This window comes from Lissotriton helveticus, chromosome 4_1, assembly GCF_964261635.1.
Source record: "Lissotriton helveticus chromosome 4_1, aLisHel1.1, whole genome shotgun sequence".
NCBI lineage: Eukaryota > Metazoa > Chordata > Amphibia > Caudata > Salamandridae > Lissotriton > Lissotriton helveticus.
Genome location: NC_136063.1, coordinates 694,635,707 through 694,651,387, shown reverse-complemented (window position 1 = coordinate 694,651,387; position 15,681 = coordinate 694,635,707).

The following is a 15,681-nucleotide window of genomic DNA, read 5'->3' as shown; positions in this document are numbered from 1 at the left end:
ACGAATGGCAAGTACAGGGTATAGAATCTTTGTTTAGAGCCTGCATGATCCCAGAACAAATTATATTTTTAAATGACACTGTTCAACAAACTACCTGTCTTGGCTTAGCCAAAATCAAAGACTTAAATAAACCGTCTATTCCAAAACCAACAATGTACAGCAATAGCTCTACAGATGAAGAGATAGACGTAAATTATGTATTAAACCAAAACAGAACACATCCAGATTGGAAAAAGTGGTTGATCTGGCCCACAGATACTAATAACTGTCAAGACAGATTCCTGAACAAAACACAGGGGTTCAAAATGACCAGGCCAGACCCTAGATATCCTCAAAGACAACACCCAGGGATAATAACCACCTACAGTGTGGGCAAATTATGCCTTCAATGGCTACAAACTTCCACACTGGCAGAAATTAAGCAACACCTAACTTTACTTACTGATGGTGCTGACTTGCGTGATTTCATTATGGGACCGCGCAAACAGCGTCAAAAACGTTTCATAGCAGCCTCTGTATATGCAGCATACAATGAGGCCTGGAAGGTTACTCAAATTGAGACAGCAGAAAGGATACGGGAAATTGACCGTATTAATTTGGAAAAATCACTTTTTGTAGTGGACAATGGGTTAATGACTCTGTCCTCCAGAATTTTTTCTTTGGACAGCATTGTGTCTTCAGCAATCGACATATTATCGCAGGACTTACTGTTGTTACAACACGGTCAGTCTCAATTGCGTTCTATTGTACAGCTTGGCTGGACGTTACAAAATCTGCGTTCAGGCTATGTGCCTTGGCGTTTAATCAACACAACGTCACTATTCCATATCTTTAACCTTACTGATAGACAAATCAGTATGGCACAAAAGGGTGCTGATTATACAATCCTGAGCATTGAGAAACTCGAAAGATTACCAGTGACAATGTCAGAACGACCTGTCAGTGAATGGATAATACATGGGATAATTAATATTCCAATATCAACCTTCAGGTTTCAATACTGCCAAAAATATATACAGGCTGGCATGTATGAAAAATTAGGAAAAGGGTACATTAAAACAACGTGGAACTTGCCCTATTCACATGCATGTGTCAGTAATAAAGGACAGAAAGTGTTTCTTAGTGGCAATAATTGTGCAATGTCACTAAGCGGTACTCTTCTGTGTAACGGAATTAGTTTGCATGGAGCCTGTGAAGGGAACTCAAATAACCTTTCATGTCACCAGCAAGGCGCACCTGCAACAGAGATAGAACCATTCTTTCAAAGACTCTATAATGGGAGTTACATTCTAATTGTAGATCGCAGATGTTGTAGTCTTATGCCCGGGACTCCTTATCTCGTAACTACGACTGCGAAGGTCAAGTGCTGTGGACACTCATTGTTCCCCAGCTCCTTTCCAGACAGGGAGGCAAGGGCATGGCCCAACTTGAAAATTACTTCTATTCGAATAGATACTTTAAGCAGAATGAAAACAGTGCTTCTTCAGACGCCGACCAGACTCACGTCATCAAAAGAAACGTATGATCTCCAAGTCGCAAGGACGACTGCAGAGATACATTCATTGTTATCAACTAATTCCCCCATACATTTTGCAGAAATCCTGAATGAAATCTTAAATATTTCTGATACCAGTGGAGTCTCACGAGTATTTAAGACAGTATTTTCGATGGCATTAACACCATTCAAAGCCATACTGGGTATTTTTCCAGATTTCGTCCATTCGATTTTTGGCGGACTTCCCCTCATTTTAGGACTGATTGCAGGAATCCTATTCCTAGTCCTTATATTTCGTTATGGCAAACCATGTCACAGACAAAACACCTGCGACAAGGGAAGAAACAATCCTAGCCATTGGATACCGGGACCGGATATCAAAAATCCTGGGACTAGCCCGGCTTAGAGACCTGAACATGACTTGGTTTCTATCATTTCGACCAATGTGGCAACGATGTGTTTTACCTGTATTAAGGTGCCTGCTATGCGGAAAAGAATGCGTGTTAGACACCTGTCTGACGCTACAATCGGATGCGCCAATGGATGCAGAAACATTGTTGAGTACAATCAAGGCTCATGCTTTGTGCTGCCCTCAACGGCTACCAATCCTGATGACGGCATTCGTGGAAGCTTCACCACTACGATTAAGGGGTAGTGAAGTTTGAGATGAAAGCAGCATCGATCAGGTACGACCTTCTGTCAGCAATCCAAATCAGAATGTCAATGGAGACAATCATGCGCACGAATGCATGGTTACACCTATTTCCGAGTTAGTGGAACTCTCCCAGGAAGCTGTTGACAACTTTTTCGAGAGTCTAAATGATATGATGTTCTCACCAGAGCAGAAATAGAGACTTTTGAGCAAGCTCGTACACGGCGTTCCCTGAATTTGGCCTTCAACTTTAATATTAAAGTCACATGAACAATTTTCCCTCCAGTTCACGGACAGCAATTTTTTCAGCAGCCCCAAAACATTTTAGCATATTTTTCGGGACACTTATCTTCTGCTTGAAGTAAGAACTATTCTCAGAGAACTAAAATTCCTAATTTTAGATACTTATAGACATTAGCTGCCCGCTGGTATGTTCATTGTTATTATATTCTGTGATGAAATGGTCTCGAACTTTTTTTCTGTATTAAGAGCCATTTCATGTGTAAATTCTCATATACCAAATAGCAATAATGTATACAAATGCGTGATTACTTTAGCATTATTCTACAGCTTGAGTGCATACTATACATATGACTACATTTTTTCCGTATATTTGATAATTTCAAAATGCATTTATGTATTTTGGGGTGGTAAGGTATACACAATACTCTATAGTATGTTGTACTATGTTTTACTATGCCTAGATTAGTAAATATGTCCATAGTTAGCGTGGAGTGGGTGTGATGTATTCCTATAGGTTCTGTATCGATCCCCCTATTCCTGACCCTATTCTGGTTAACAAACTAACAAGTTAACTAGCAGCCATCCCATGAGGCAGAAAACCCCCATGATGCAGGAACCGTTATCTGATAAAGCCACACTACGGCACAGGAACGTGTTATCTGATTAGGTCATAACGCTTGCCATCTGATTAGACAAGCGATATTCCTCCAGCCCCTGATAAGGCATACGGAGTTCTCAAAACAAATCAAACCTATGATAACCTGGGAAAAACCCTGCGCCCATTGTTTTGATTTCACCGAGAACTTCAGCAAAAGAATGTGCTAACGACCAAGTCGTATGACATCCTTATTGACGTATCTATGTCCATCCTTACGTCAATCTCGGCACCTTAAAGGTATAAATATTACCGATATTGCCCTATGCAAACACACGCGGTGGTGACGAGGACGGAGCAGCCAGACTTGCCGAAGCCCAGAGCAGAGCAGACCCCGCTGGCGCAGCCCCGCCTTCTTGACGTGCTGAGAACAACACGCTGCCTTTCTCCTGCCGAGAAATCCAGCACCGGCGCTTCCGGGTAGCCCTCGCAGGCAGCCTGGAATATCGAGACCAGAGAAAGAGATACCATCCCTCATTCATCCTAAATTCCAGGTACAGAACTGAATAACCCCTCGCAGAGAATTCTTTAGTCAGTCACTTGGCAAAACAAACTTAACTTAAACTGTAACTTTCTATTCCCGCCCACGTATTAGGCTTAGGTCAGGTACACGGGGTAGGCGTATTTAGAAACACCAGTTGAGTACGTTTAGTCAAATGTATATGTGTATAAATATGTTTTATTCATTTTAAACCTTCATATGGCTTAGAAACCATATCAATGTTTTTACAGTATTATTTTATATTTCTGCTTTTAATGTATGCACTTTACTTAACCATAAGTATTGCAATAATATCGATCCATTTCTCTTGTATGAGAAAAGAGACTGATCAATAAATAACATCTTTTATTGAACACGCCCGTCTCTTCCTTTTCTCTACAATCTGATGAGACTAAGAATGCACGTACTGACTGAGTAAAATAAATTGCCTTTTGTTCACACGACTCTCGAGATACACTCTTGATTAGGGGAGAGCAAAGTTGTCATGTTCTATGGTTGTCAGAAACTAAATCCCTTCTTGTCTATCCAGGGAGGTTCAACTCCTCCTTGCCTATTCGAGAAAGTTTCTAGTGAACTCTGAGCTAGCTGGCAAACCCAAAACTTTAAGTCTAATATCGACAGTAGTAGACCTAGTTAACGTCTGGTCTAGGCCTATACTATCGAAGGTATTATTCCAATGCGCAGAGCCTATTGGGATGATAGGAACTACACTACACTACTACTCCATAGGAACTGCTGTCCTGATGTGATGAGCTGCTGCCTGCTGTCATCATGTCTGGGTGGAAAGAGAACTGAACCCGCAACTTCACCCTTGAACCCAATACACAATAATGATTCTAAGGGCTAGTCAACTAGCCCCGTGATCTGAGCCTCATGGAGATAATAGGCTCCCGAACATTCTGAACCAGCCCGGGACCCAGCAAAAGTGAGTTCATGACCCCCAAATGGTGCCCACCAGGTACTGGACCCTTGTTGTAGGTCAGGGAGCTGTGCTCATGCTTTGAGGCCTTTTTCAATCACTAGCAGGCTAGTTCGCACCACAACCTCACCGCTCGCACCACGATTCAACGTGAAGCTCCTGTGCTGTCTCTTCACACTACTGCATCAACCACTCACGTGGGACCACCAACGTGAAGCTCCAACGATGCCCAAATGCAATGCCTGACTTGCTCTACGCACTACTTTGGCAGCTGCCCACGATGCTCTCCCTGATCCTAGTGGCCCCCTCCATTGTGAAAGGGACTCTTGGCATGGATTTGAGATGGTAAACTACAACTGGCCTAACCTGGTGACCGTAGCTGACTTGCGCTCCATCCCACTGGGCCTGAAAGTGTGACTTTGACCTGGCCCAGTGTGACCAGATAGGCTCAGTTGGTGCTCTGTGCAGTTTAGTGTTAGTTTACACTTAAATCTTAAAAAAAAAATTTCTCTGAATCTACTGATTGATTTTTTGTTGTTTTGATCTTGTTTTATTTATTTACTTTTTAAAGGTTTACTTTGCACGGCGATATGGCAGTTAAAAACTGCACACACAAAGGCTGCAATGGCAGGCCTGAGTCATGTTTAAAGTGCTAAGTAGGTGGTACAATCAATGCTGCAGGACCACTAGTAAAATTTGGTTTACAGACGCTGGGCACAGGTAGTGCCGATTTACTTGGGGATTACAAATATATTTAATATGCCAATTGAGTATAAGCCAATCTTAAAATGTTTTAAGGAGAGAGCACAAGCACTTTAGCACTGGTTAGCAGTGGTAAAGAGTGCAGAGTTCTAAGGCCAACAAAAACGAGGTCAGCAAAAACAGGAGGTCTGAAGGCTAAAAAGTGAGAGAGGAACAATGCCTAGGTCTAACATACATCAATTGTTTTTAAAGGAATTTGTATATACAACATAACCTCCTACAACCATCCAGTCGCCATCAGGAGCTATGAACAGAATTACAAAACAAATGTGGGGCCATTAACAATTCCACAACTTCACCTACTCTCTCCATCTCATCAACATCTCAAGTAATATGAACAGGAATTATCTGATGATTCAGCAAATATAAAGTCAAAGTTTTCAAGGTCCAGGGTATTAAGTCTGCAACTATAATGGATTTAAATTAGTTGTAATGATTCATGTGAAATTATAGGTAGTGTTTTAAGATACTTTCATCACGTGAGTTCTCTGTATTCAGTCAAAGGATGCTTCAAGAATGGCACCCATCCTTTCTCGTAGCCCCGTGCTCTATTGCCATATATAATTTTTCCAGTCACAAAATTTACTAATTGTAAAAATGCAAATCTTATTTATTCGGTATATCTTTTTTCCCACATCAATACTTTTCCTGCTGTGCAAAGTTTTAGTAACATCTGCCTAATACTAAGTGTCGGCAGTGGGAGTGTTTGTGATCTCAAGAAGAGCTTGTATTCTGGGTATCTGGACATCTCGGTGTCAAATATGTCATCAGAATTGTCGAGTATCTCTGTTCAACAGCCTGGTAAATATGGACAGTCCCACATATTAATGCTTCTTCAACACTTTCGATCTATGGCTATACCTTAGATGAAACTTCACTGGAATATGACACCAGTAAAGTTTGAGTTTCATTAAGGACTTCATTTGTAATGAGGGCTGCATTCCGCCTCCAGTGTGTCACTTTTTCTCACGCACCTGTGGAGCAGTGTGCCTGCTCATATTTACAAGGCCACGTAAAGCCACCCTGCGTGGGGCCCCTTTCACGCATCACTCAGTGTGTAAGGGTCCTTCCATGGATGTTGCTGTGGGTGTTCTCATGCAGGATCCATAGAACCTGACACATTCTCAGATTTACAAAGTTTTGTAAAGCTGGGAATGTGTCAGAATCCTACACCTCCCCAGATGAGTTATAGGAGTGGCACAACGAGGATAAATACATTAATATCCACTCGTGTTTTCCTCCTTATACAGTTGTCCCTACTCTCTCAGTGAAATGCCATACCAATTCTAACAAGGAGGATAGTGCAACGCGCTCTATGCAACTCTATTTTGTATTAGGCAGAAATTACTTTTATGTTTCCTTTAATAGTCAAAATTCGCTAATTAAATATAGACACTGTCTTAGGAAAATGAGGTTTAATTGAGGCATATAGCACCTAATGTCTAAGACCCTTATTTTGAGTCTGGTGGTCCGTGGACTGCCAGACTCACGATCGCAATCTCCAGACCACCCTACTACATCTAGGGTAGTCAGGCCGCCCAGGGACCATCGCAACTGCCAGGGAACCACCATTCCCTGGCAGTTGTGCAGCGTTCCTGGGACCACAATATGCTTGACGGGACCACTGCAGCCCCACCAAGCATATAACGTGTTTACTCTCTGCGGTGAGCCTGCTTTGAAAACTGTGGTGGAGAGGAAACAAATGGGGCAGTGCCTCATGCCATGTGGATTCACACAGGGGGCCACCACACGTGCCCCCCCTGTGTGGAAGCACACCAGTACCTACACGGCATGGACTGCAGCGGAGTCCATGCCATGCAGGTACTGTCTTTGACGTTCCCACTGCCTTGCCTATTCTATAGGCACCGCCCGGGGAACGCCAAGAAACCACCCGCCAAACCAAACGAAGAGAAAACTCCTGATCGGGTAGGCAGTTACTGCACAGGCTTGGCAGTGTGGGAGCAGGGCGGTCCCGCCCCTCTAAACTCGTAATGGGGCCCTAAACCAGGTCTCGTGGCTCAGCAGACTAATGTGTCCACTGAGGAACCTGTGTTTGACCTCGTAGTCGCAGAGTAAAATCCCGGTGGGTCCATTTAGCCTTTCATCCTTCTGAGGTCCATCACATGAGTACCTTTCGGATGTATGACGGTACAACGCGTACCGTCACAACGCATCCCTTTACCACGCATCCCTTACAACGCAAGTCGGTACCACGACTTGCGTTGGGGGTGCGGATTTCGAATAGTATAATTTACTATTCTAACACCAGTCCCCGTGGACCCTAGGGAAGGTGTTGGGATAGTAAATTTACTATTTTTAATCCTTTAGCGCCCTCCAGCGCAAGTCGTGGTAACGACTTGCGTTGTAAGGGATGCGTGCTAAAGGTACCGCGTTGTAAAAACTTCGTGGTAAACGATGTTTACCGTACCTTTCAGTTGGGTAACAATATAAATCTGTTATTAAGACACCCTTCAGTGAACATGAGCTTTACAAATGCACGTTATGTTCTGCCCTATTTAAAAATGCTGTTACCTCTCGGATTCCAGAAGTCTAAGTTCCTTTTTAATTGTGTCAAAAAAGCAATCCCCTCTTTGTCAAAGAACTCTCCTACCCTGATGCAATCTTTGAAGTTCCTATTCAGAGAAGATTCCTTGTCCATCCGCGGGGTAAAGTCTGGATTGCCAATGATTGGCGTAAATGGACACAGACTAGTGGGGAGAAACTAATTTACTGAGTCAATTTATCCCAGACTGTTAAAATTGTTGTAGTTATCAGACAGGAATAGATGAATAGAAATGCCAAGTGTGTGTGATTTCGCTCAGCCATGGAACCTTCCAAATTTGAATCCCCTGTGCTCTAATCAATTAAGAATCACTGCTTTTCAGACTCAGTTTTTCTATTCCAGCATATATGGAAGCTACGCCACTTAATAATTCTTTATTATGCTAGGTAACCCATACTCTCCTTTCTGTTACACCTGTATCAGGAGTCACCTTTCTAGTCTCCGTTTCTTCTTCATCAATATGGATCTGTCCTTTGTTTTTGGAGTTTCTCAGCAGTACTGTAGGGTCTTGTAATTAGAGCTTTTCAAACAACACTTTGGTAAGCACTGACATTTTCTCAGCTGCCACACTTCTCAGCAAGGACATCATCCCATATCCCAGGTCAGGTAGAGGTAATTTGTATGCCCAAATATATAATTGATTTATCTGCCCAATGGAATGGGCATTTGGTTTTAATGTTGATATTTTACCTTTAGGGACAGATATATTCATCATTTGAAATTTTCCTAGGTTTACTTTGAATCCTGGTACATCCCTATAATTTTTTAACTAGCTCAGAAGTGCTGATATAGCACAAAATGATCCATGACAGGTACTAGGATGTCACTTACAAATGCCTAGCTCTATGTCTGCTAGTTTCATTTTACCCTGGATTCAGTCTGCTAGGGACTCTAGGTACAATGGAAATAACAGAGGCGAGGGAGGACACGTCCATTTTCTTCCTCTTTGTACAGGGAATAAGGCAGAGAAGCAGCCACCAGCTATGATGACGGTTGTCAGGCTGTTGTCACAGACCCAGAACCAATGTTGCAACTTTGGACCAAAATCAAATTTTTCGTGGTTCAAAGTGAAAACGACGAGTTGGCACAGTCAATTACCTTCGCAGTGGTGAGTGATAAGAAGAGGGAATGTTTGTGGGTTCTATGAGTGTTATTCAGTTGAACCTGAGAATAAACCTTGATTGACTACAATTGCTAAGGCCCAAAAGTAATATGCATAGTCTTTTTGCCAGTATGCTTGTGTAAATTTCAGTGTGAATGTTTAAACGTTAGATTTGCCCAAGTGAGCCACAAGATGTCTGATCCTTCCAAATTATGGAAAGAGTATGGTCACAACCTCCTTTATCATTGATAACATTTTGGTTAGAGGAGGAGCAACAGAATTACAGTAGGACTTATAGAATTAAGAGTAAAAACCATGAGGGTCTGGGGACTTGCCAGTTTTTAAACTGGCAGTGCTACATATCACCTCTTCTATTATGATCAGGCAATCTAAATTAGTAATTTGATCTAGTGTTAGTTTAGGTAACTGGACATTCTATACCCACTTGGTGGAAACACAGAAACGTATTTAGAGTTTGGTGGATGCAGATTAATCATCAAAATATTGGGTTCATTCAGTCTCTAGCATAACATACTGTCTTTCCTAGTTAGAGTTTGGTGACATAATAGATGAACATCCACCTTCCGTCTTCTGCCTCTGCCACCTACCCCACCTCTGTCAGCAGTTTCTTAGTTGAAAATTGACAGATAGTTTGAAAAAAAAAAACAATACTCCATCTGCTATATTTAGAGTCTATTGTCCAGTGGTGCTTGTTTGTTGCAAACGTTTTGTCTTGCTATTGTCCACTCCGCCTCTAAATTTGGGAATCCTCCAAAATTGAGTCAGGCTGTCTAGACATCTCGGGTGGAGAGTGCTGTAACAATGGGAGAATAGAGATTGGAGTTTGTAGAATGTGGTGGCATGGGGACAGGAAGAAGGAGTGTAGGGCTATAGCAATGGTGGTGAATGGACAGGGGAGTGTCTGTCATTGTTGATACCTCCCCCAGAAACTCCCTGATGGCTGGCTATGCACAACAAATGTTCTTAGGATTTGAAACATTTAGTGAACCATCTGGAAACAATCCTGTAGAGCACCCAATACTGTAGTCTGTGTAACATGAGGTCCCTCAAATACATAGTGCCTCTTTGGGAACAGGAGCGAAGGGCAAGCTTGGGACATAGGAGACCTCATCTGGACATCTTCTGACTAGGACCAGCTCTCTGAGATTGTTTCTGGGGCAATGGGGATGGTGGTGGTGGTGACAGCACCAGGACTAGATGATGCATGTTTTGCTGCCACCACAAGGGCCTGACCATAATCATGTGCATCGTCCTCTGACTCCTGTGGGACTCTGACCCTGAGTTGTCATCCATTCCAGACTCATTGTCCACTGTGCCTGTGGCTCTTCTGTATCACTGGCACCTCTATCCAACTACAGTTGCTTTTCCTGTACATCTCCAGATGATGGGCTAACTACAAATTCTGATTATTTGGAGTGTTAGACCTGACGTCCACTGTGTGGTATTCCCCAAAAGTTTGCCTTCATGTGTCCTGCTTTGCAGATTTCATTTTTGGTGGCTTTAGGACTCTGTGCGCTTAACCACTGCTAACCAGTACTAAAGTGCTTGTGCTCTCGCCTTCAAACACAGTTATATTGACCTACACTTAATTAGGAATTTGTATTTACTTGTAAGTCTCTAGTAAATGGCAATACATGTACTCAGAGTCTTTAAATTAAATGCTACCAGTGGGCCTGCAGCACTCATTGTGACATCCACTAAAGTTGACTATTAAAGCATGTCTCTGACTTGCCACTGCAGCCTGTAGTGCAATTTTAACCTGCCATTTCAATCTGGCAAATTAAACCTTTTGCCAATAAATCTTCCTTTTTATTGCTATAAGTCACCCCTAAGGTAGGCCCTAAATGCTCACAAGGCAGGGTGCATAGTATTTAAAATGTAGAACATATGTGCTTATGTTGTACCTCACTTTAAAATAATAAATCAAATGTTATTTCATGCTTTGGAATGCCTAGGAAGTCAACATAAAATACAGAAATACAAAATACACAGAGAAAACAAGTAGAATACGTTCTTAAAACTTGAATGAACTCTAAAACATCAACTACACTATTTAATAAAAAGGCAATAAACACTTTAAAAAGTTAAAAACGTCAATACAAATCATTTCATTTGGCATATAAGCAATAAATATATAGCCTCGGCAGTCGAATGAACAGAAAATCTTGAAAAAGGAAGAGGTGTGGCGCTGCGGCTAGGGCGACTGACTCCGGAATCTGGGGATCACAGTTTGATCCCTGGCACCGGTGGCAGATTAGCCCAGCACCATGTGACTCTGGGCAATAGCTTGCTTAATCTTCCCGACGGCTCCCAGCGCCTAGTGACCCTTACGGGTGATTGTGTGCTTTTTTTTTTCTTTTTTTTTTTTAAAAGAGGTGTCTCAGCCACTTATGACAAAATAAAAGTAAGGCTGGGCATATAAATAGAACATGTTTCAGACCGTGGCTTCCGTTTTTACAAAAGTGAAATGTGCTTGGTGACCCATACCATTTGGATGTTACAATACTTAACGGAACAATATTTAGGCGGATTAGTGTCCAGCGGCATCTAGCCCCGTGACCATATTCCATGACATGCAATGCTGTGATTTATTCAGAGTGAAAGAGTTCCCTACTAAATCAACATTTACATTATTCTTATAAGAGTGCAGAGCCATGTGAAAACTTATCTTAAGAGAAGCCTGCTTAAGAAAATCTTTGAGCATAACCAGTGACATGGATGAGGCCACACTTATATCAAGATCAAATTGCTCTAATGCATATTCAAAATTCCTAAAAAATCAAACTTTGTTTCTTTTAAATTCAAATATTTCTTTTAACAAAAGGTGTCTGAAGGAGTTACAATCACTGTTCATGATGCAATGACCCCATCGCACCACTTCCACCACACCCATTACCAATAAGCATTTTTAGACAAAGTTCTACTCTTAATGCGGTGTTGGGCGCCACAGTGATCTCCTTAGTATTTGGCCTCCGATCTTATCTAAAGAACTCAATGTTGTCACATCAATTAATGCAATGGTGTATAAAAGTGTAGGCAAAGCTATGGCCCGATACACTGACAGAAGATGAAAAAATGCTTCTGTCCCACAGCCATATTGAAAGAACCGAGCCCCCAGGCCTGTGATTGTGCTTTACAAAAACTATTGTGTTCGGATATATGATGGTACAACGCGTACTTTTACAACGCGTACCGTTACCATGCTACTTTTACCACGCAAGTCGTTACCACGACTTGCGTGGAGGGGCGCTGGATAGTAATTTTTTTAATTTACTATTCCAACTCCAGTCCCCGTGGACTCTAGGGAAAGGAGTTGGATAGTAAATTAATATATTTACTATCCTGGAGCGCCCTCCAGCGCAAGTCGTGGTAACGACTTGCGTGGTAAAAGTAGCGTGGTAACGGTACCGCGTTGTAAAAAATGCGTGGTTACCGTTGTATACCATTGTGTTCTGAATCATGTAGTGTACTGCACATAATTTTATCTAGGGAAGTATAGGATTGAACTGTTTCCAATATTTGTGTACCAAGATGCCATGAGTAATTAGAATATGTGGCACCTTCCTTTTTGAGGAGTTAATTTTTAAGATCTGTGCTTCAGCGTTCGGTTTTAGGGCACCTACGTTACGATCTAAACCTTTAGGGGTTAAATAAAAGATCACAAGGTAATTTGCTTATAATAGGCAAGCAACTTAGTGACCCCCGATACTGGGAGGGAAACCAGCACTTTTAGATTATAAAACTAGGGAGATCTGATGAAAAGTGAAAAGAGCTGAGACACAAGCAGACACCCTTGCTGCAAACTGTTTTTTTGTTGGGATAACTGTGGATATACCATGATCCCAACAGTATTTGGCACCAGGTTAAGGCGTGTAACACAATGATCACATGCAATAAAATGCTAATCATTCCAAGATTAGGCAGTATTTTCCACAGGGTTGGATGATCAACTTTATCAAACGCTGTGAAAAAATCAATGAAAGCGGCGCATACAGGGCAACTCCTCATGGTCACATATCTTTCAGTAAAGGGTTGTAAAGCTGCAATGTTGTTTAAAGTGCAATCCATTTTTCTGACACCTGATTGTTCTAATGGAATATTTGTGTTATCCTCCACCCAGAAGTTAAGGTGCTCTAAACGGCATCTAGTAAAACCTTTACACACAGTGTGTAGTAGTGCTATTTGATGATAGTTAATGAGTTAATTGTGATAAACCTTCTTAAAAAGATGAACAATAACACTTCTGGTCCAGGAGAAAGACACAAATGCATGGGTATAACAATAATTGAAGACCAGAAAAAGAACCCATGTCCAAGCTTGTATTTTCCATTTTAGAACGGAAATTGTGACTTTGTGTGGTCCCGTCGCACCAGAAGACCGCATTGGCCTGTTCGAAGTCTCAATCTCACTCAAAAAAGTTAACTAGTCAGCATCAGCTCAGAGCCTGTGGGGAGGCCGTCAACACAAAGCTCTGCACCCGGATTGTCTTCATATAAGTCCCTAATAAAACTGCCCCATTTATCCTCACTAATGGATCTGGGGTGGGATGTCACTCTTGTTCCACTGCAATCAGTGATGAATTTCCAGAATTTTTGCAAATTTTTTCTAAATGCAGCTTCTGTTAGATTTATCCACTTACAATCACAAATTTGTTTTCTTCAACCAATCTGTGGGTGATGTCTTCTCCTTTTCAGCTAAGTTCTTAACCTAGTTCTTTCTTTTGAGAAAGATGTCAACTGAGTTCTAATACATGTATTTATTTCTTTGTTGAGGGAGAGGAAAGTCCATCGTTGAGATTGAAAAGGGGTCCTGGAGGGACTGTTGTGAATGTATCTAGGACCCTAATTAAATATTCACGATTCATGCCCTCATGTGGTTATAACAAAACATATCCTTATAAAGGCATAAAAATCATGTCCATATTTAGTAATAGCCAATGCAGTCCAAATACGGCAAGGCTACTCCCATAGACTCCTAGAAAGTACAACGCGTTCTTTAAACAAAACAAGCCTCCAGCAGCCCAGGAATTCCCCCTGCTTTTGTTTTGATTTGCACAAGAACTCCTGGAGTCCAGAAAGAACTGTTAGTTCTTAGTGAAGTCTTATGTCCAATCTTACGTCAAACTCAGCACCTTTCACGTATAAAAATACCAACGTTGCCTTAAGCAAACACACGGTGGTTTGGAGCAGTGCGGCTATCTACTTGCCCGACGCCCAGCTGATGCGAGTGCTGAAGGAAGCGACCCTCCCATTTGACGCACTGAGAGAGACGCTGTCTTTCCTCCTGCCGAGAAATTCCAGCTCCGATGTTTCCAGTCACACTTGCGGGTTGCTGGGAAATCCAGTCCTGAGAGAGAGATTCAAGACCTCCTTCATTCTAGAACCAAGGTACAGAGCTGATTAAAACCTGCAGAGAATTCTTGATTCAGATTCTTGGCAAAAAACCAACTTAACTTAAACTGCAACCTACTTACTCCTTCCCACGTATTAGGCTTAGGTCAGGTACACCGTGGTAGGCGTATCTTAGAAGCACCATTCGAGTACGTTAGTCAATGTTTTTAAGGAATGTATATATTTTATCCGTTTTAAAGTATCATATGGCTAAGAAACCCTATCAATGCTTTTACGGTATTATTTCATAATACTCCTTTTACTGTACGCACTATACTTCATGATAAGTATTGCAATTGTGGCAACTCATTTCTCTTGCATGAGAAAGAGGACTGCTCAATAAATAACAACTTTTATTGAAAACGCCTGTCTCTCTATTTCTCTGCACTCTGGTGAAATTAAGCATGCACGATTGACTGAGTGAAATAGCTGTCTATTGTTTTCACACGACTCTGGCGATATACTCCTTATTCTGGGGGGAGCAAAGTTGTCATGTTTATGCGGTTGTCAGAAACGAATCCCTTCTTGCCTAATCAGAAAAGTTAACTCCTTCCTGAACATTCGAGAAAGTTTCTAGTGACCTCTGAGCTAGCTGGCAAACCTAATTAAGTCTAACATAGTCAGTAGAGACCTAGATGACCTCAGTCCTACGTCTAAACCGCTGTTTATGTTATTCCAATGCGCAAAGCCTATTGGGAATATAGGAACTACACTACAGGACTCTGGAAATCATTAATAGTAATCAACTTCCTACATTTACTAAAGTGGTTGCATAAATCACCTTTCTAAAGGCCAATAACATTAACTGTCCTTTCCAATAACTCTTTTTAGTTAGATATCCTGGGAGGGGACTGTTGTGTTCTCCCTGTATTCCTATTAAACTGAGACTTTGAACCATCACATGGTTAAGATCCTACTAAAGTCATACTGCAATCAACAAAAAATACCAATTTTCTATGATCACTAAGAAGGGTATTTATAACTTTTCAAATCGGATGTGAATTTACAGGCAAAATGAGGCAATGATGTAATCAATTATAGTGAGGACCAATGGAATTTATTGGTATATTGGGTATGAGAATTGAGAACAAATCCACCATTTCGAATAACACAATCTTTCTTCTTGAAAGAATGAGGAGCGAATGATCTCTTTTATCTGCTTTTATTTTTTGTTGAAAAGAATCATGGAAATATGTAATCGTTCTTGTTTTTGGTGCCTGCAAACAGGTTAATAGAGTGGTTTGAGACTTCTCTATTTAAATCTCCAACTAAGACAACCTAGGGATCTTCCTCAAGGCCAGAAACTCGCTTATAACGGAAAAAAGAACATTTAATAGTATATTGAAGTGATGATCTGGGAGAATATATGCATTTACA